This window comes from Microtus pennsylvanicus, chromosome 11, assembly GCF_037038515.1.
Source record: "Microtus pennsylvanicus isolate mMicPen1 chromosome 11, mMicPen1.hap1, whole genome shotgun sequence".
NCBI classification, from domain to species: domain Eukaryota; kingdom Metazoa; phylum Chordata; class Mammalia; order Rodentia; family Cricetidae; genus Microtus; species Microtus pennsylvanicus.
In genome coordinates this window covers 35,605,529-35,610,426 of record NC_134589.1, presented here as the reverse complement: position 1 = coordinate 35,610,426, position 4,898 = coordinate 35,605,529, and the positions used below count along the sequence as shown (strand labels likewise).

The 4,898-nt window shown below is 44.9% G+C and overlaps 1 pseudogene; it reads left to right on the top strand.

Moving 5' to 3' along the window:
- The first annotated feature begins 258 nt into the window (after positions 1-258).
- LOC142860251 (proteasome subunit alpha type-4 pseudogene) lies at positions 259-1,355 on the top strand (annotated as a pseudogene).
- Positions 1,356-4,898: the final 3,543 nt, after the last annotated feature.

The following is a 4,898-nucleotide window of genomic DNA, read 5'->3' as shown; positions in this document are numbered from 1 at the left end:
AGCTCTGTATTTGCTGACCAATGAATGAAGAATTTGTTAAAGTGACTTGGAATGGGAAACTGGGGAAACTGATAAATGAACAGATGTCACAGACCAAGCAGGAGAGAGAGAAATAACAAAGGAGCGAATGACTTGAAGAGAGTATTGGAGACCTCCAATTAATGTTTTTTTACTGAAAAAGAAAAAATCCTGAATAAAGAATATGAAAGAACCCAGGGGATCTAAATGCTGTATTAAGAGCAGAAATCTGGAAAAGCGACGCCGATCTGCACCCCTCACTGTCTTCCTCCGGAGTTACATAAAGTTCAGAAGCCACGTCTCGAAGATATGACTCCAGGACCACAATATTTTCTCCAGAAGGTCGGTTGTACCAGGTGGAGTATGCCATGGAAGCTATCGGACACGCGGGCACCTGTTTGGGGATCTTAGCCAATGATGGAGTCCTGCTTGCCACAGAGCGGTGCAACATCCACAAGCTTCTGGACGAAGTCTTTTTTTCTGAAAAAAATCTACAAACTTAATGAGGACATGGCTTGCAGTGTGGCAGGCATCACATCTGATGCTAACGTCCTGACTAATGAACTAAGGCTCATTGCTCAAAGGTATTTATTACAGTACCAGGAGCCAATTCCGTGTGAGCAGTTGGTTACAGAATTGTGCGATATCAAACAGGCTTATACACAGTTTGGAGGAAAGCGTCCCTTTGGTGTTTCTCTGCTGTACATTGGCTGGGATAAACATTATGGCTTTCAGCTCTATCAGAGTGACCCAAGTGGAAATTACGGGGGATGGAAAGCCACGTGTATCAGGAACAAGAGTGCGGCAGCCGTGTCAATGTTTAAACAAGACTACAAAGAAGGAGAGATGACTCTGAAGTCGGCACTTGCTCTCGCTATCAAGGTGCTAAATAAGACCGTGGATGTTAGTAAACTGTCAGCTGAAAAAGTGGAAATCGCCACACTAACAAGAGAGAATGGAAAGACCATGATCAGAGTCCTCAAGCAAAAGGAAGTAGAACAGTTGATCAAAAAACACGAGGAGGAAGAAGCTAAAGCTGAGCGGGAGAAGAAGGAAAAAGAACAGAAAGAAAAGGATAAATAAACAAAATCATGGATTTTATAACTCCTTAGAGGCACCAATTCAGTTAGGCGTGGTCCTGGCCTTCCACCCTGGAAAGGTTTTTTGTTATTTCTTCTTTAACTTGCCCATCGGGGAAATAGGACATTACATACTGAATTGGGTCCTTGTTGTATCTGTCCAGTTGGATCTTTATTGTAATGATGGACATCTTTATAGACATCTTAATCTTAACACATAATTTTTTGGAATAAAATTTAGAAAGATTAAAAAAAAAAGAGCAGAAATCTGGAGAATGTGGTAGTCCAAGTCGTCATCCCAGCACCTGGGAAGCTAAGGCAGGGGGATCATGAATCTAAACTCTACACACGAAGAACACAATTAGGTCCCAGCTCAGCTGAGGTGAGCTGAGGAAAGACATTGTAAGGAGGGCGCTTGTTTGTTTCCTGGCCACCCAGACTCCAGAAATAACCACACAGATACTGTATTAATTATATCATTGCTTGGCCCATTACCTCTAGCTTCTTATTGGCTAACTCTTACATATTAATTTAACCCATTTCTATTAATCTGTGTATTGCCATGAGGCGGTAGCTTACCGGATAAAGTTCCAGCATCTGTCTCCATGGCTTCTCCTGACTCTGCCCTACTTTCTCCCAGCATTCAGCTTAGTTTTCTCTGTCTAACTAAGTTCTGCCTTGCTACAGGTCCAAAGAAGGTTCTTTATTTATTAATGGTATTCACAGCATACAGAGGGGAATCCCACATCAGAAAGACAAATGGGGAAGGATTTTCAGGGTTTGCAATAAAGTGCAGGGAAGAAAGAGCTGGAGACTTTGAACTTAAAGCTCTGAACAGATTCTAGTTCATTCTCAACTGCCATTTAGTAGATTGTGGTACCCAACATCCATGCAAGGAACTGAGTGCGTGTGTCTATTTGGTAGTATGTTACACACGATGGGGAGAGAGTACCTACAAGGTCTTTGTGAGTGAAAATTGTGACTGACAGAATCAGAACAACCAACTGTACTTTGTTCTAAGAGAACTTCCCTAAGGCTTGAATGAAAAAAAAAAAGAGACTTTTCATAGGTGAGGCATCTAGAATGTGGCGTGTTGAGTTAGAATGGCTGTGTACAGTGTTAACATGCTTAAAGAAAATAGCCGTGAGCTGTGGCCACAACTCTCTCCTGCTACGTAACAGAGGCAGAGTGTGCCGGTGAAGGTCTGGGACCGCGGTGGAGGAAAGGCTGTGGCTGAGCGCACGGGCGAGCTGAGGGCCGACTGCAGCTCAGGGCTCAGCTTTCCTAGCTATCAGGACAGATTGTGGAGAGTTGCCACCGTGCTGGGACTAGCCCACTTTCTGCATCATCCCATAGATTTTGTAAGAGAGGAAGACAGGCCCAGCCATGAGCCTAACAGCTTCTACATCACAGCTAGGGCATGGGTTACATACTAGATACATGGGACTGGGAAGATGGCTCAGCTGGTAAGAGATTTTTTTTCTTTTTCTGGGCAAGCATGATGGGCATGGCTGCTCGTGCCTGTGACCCCAGCACTGCGGAGGAGGGGCAGAGACAGGAAGATGATGGCTGGGGTTACCCCAAACCAGGAAGCTCCAGTACAGTGAGAGATTGTCTTAAAGGGATAAGGCAAGCAATGCAGGAGGACTCCCATGCCCTCCTCTGGCGTCTGCATGCACATGCATGGCACATTCACTCACAAATGCACAAAAGAAGACAGACACCAGCTTCACACAGCTCCGGTTTTCACACACCCCACGCCCTAAGGAAGGCAAGGCATTCCTTTTTACAATTTCCTACTGGCTCTTAGGAACGAAAAAATTTTGGGGGCTCCGATGGTTACCTGACATTAAGCAGAATTTCCTTTAGAACAGGTGAAAGTTATCAACCAAAGTCTGTACTTTTGGGGGGGCCTCTAGAGACAGACTCCAGCTTTGGGGAAAAAATGTGTAAAATAAACAGAATCAGCTCCAGATTCCTCCCAGTTGGCTCTATCTAAGAGGAAACAGGGGAGTCACTTATTCAGGGTGAACTAAATCCCAGCTTCTTTTTCCTCCTTGAGATGCAGGTATGTAAGAATGCAGGCTGGCTAACAACCATACTCAAACTTCTACTTCGCAGAAGTCAGTACAAATAAGGAAGACGCAAGTCAGCACCGTTAAGTGGGAAGCACTAAGATGCAGCCTATGCTACGAAGTCTACAAATCAATCAATAAAATGACATTGGAAGAAAAGCCTGGAAGACTTGAAAACACACTCTGAAGGTGAGCAAGTAGGACTGACTGGGAAATGTGACAGGAAGGGCCAGCTCACTGAAAATCACGGACACTCAGCTAAGAACCACGGCTACCATTTTACATCCGTCAGGGCGCCAGAACATGAAATGCCAGGTAAAAGCCAGAATCAAAGCAGCTGTGGCTCAAACTAGTGACTGCGGATGACCAGCTGCAAACCAGTGTGGTGTTGTCTGGGAAGTTCATGAGCTGACTCTATGACCCAATGTGGTCCTATCTAGGAAGCTCATGAGCTGACTCTATGACCAATGTGGTGCTCTCTGGGAAACTCAGGATCGGACTCTATGATCCATCAGGATGAATTCTCTAGAGATATTCTTACCATGCTTGCCAGGGGCAGGTAGGTAGCTGCTCAAAGCAGTATTATTTACAATGGCAAAAAATTGGAATTAATCCAAAAATAGATGTGGGGTTGGGCAGACTGTGATTATATAAATGTCAACAAATAATGAACCACTATACAGCGACAAAAGTGAATGGCCTCTAACTATTCATGCCATCGTGGACGACTACCACAAGTACCCAGAATGACAGAGGTTTCAGGACAATATATTCAGCATGATGTCATTTTATGAAGCGCAAGACAAACCACAGAGCAGTACAGGTTTAGGAATATGTATCTCCATAGATGGGACACATGTTGAATTGAATAAACAGCATTCAGGTTGGTGACTTCTGCCCCCAGGGAAGAGGGGAGGGAGTCTGAAACAGAGGAGGACACTCAGGACTGTTCCGTGATATGGGTAAGAATATTTTTAGCCTTTTTTTTGGGTACATATGTGTTTCTCTTCTTAGCCTTTAACCTAATAGAGACATTATATGTGTGTACATTGGTTATTTGCTTATTTATTTAGAGATAGGATCTCAGTATGTAACCCCAGCTTTGCTAGAACTCGAGATCCTCCCGCCTCAGCCACCCAACTGTTAGGATTACAGGCCTGTGCCACCTATGTGCATCCCTTTGAATATATAATTTAAGAGCTCAGTTAAAAAAAAAAAAACATACCCAGGGTTTCACAATGACTGACTTTAATAGAAGCCTCACTCCTTTCCTCCCTAATCAGTGTGCGTTCATTCAATACTCTGTCTTCACTCCTTTTGGATAGAATTTGGCCATGGGTCGGGCATTCGGTGAGCAGCAGGCTGGTAGGTTTGCATTTTTTCTGGTGACATATTCAAAGTGGAATCTGAGGTTGGACTGTCCTCTGTGTGGTCCGCAGTCCAAGAATTGATGGCATTGTTCCCGAGGCTCTCGCTGGCTGGAAAGTTCTCTCCAGAGACAGATCATGCTGGTGGCCCTGGAGGGGGCTTAGTGCCGATGACATGGGGCCAGCTGTTGCTGCTTCCCAAATCCAGCCTGCACATTCCCGCCTTCTTTGGGCTGGGACAAGTACCTACTGAACCTGCTTCTCCTTCTTAAAATGCCAACCTTGCCCTCGAGGAGACCATATTCTTCCAACTGCCCTGAGCTAAGGTGGCTGACTGCAGGCCTGGGTCATCTGAGTGT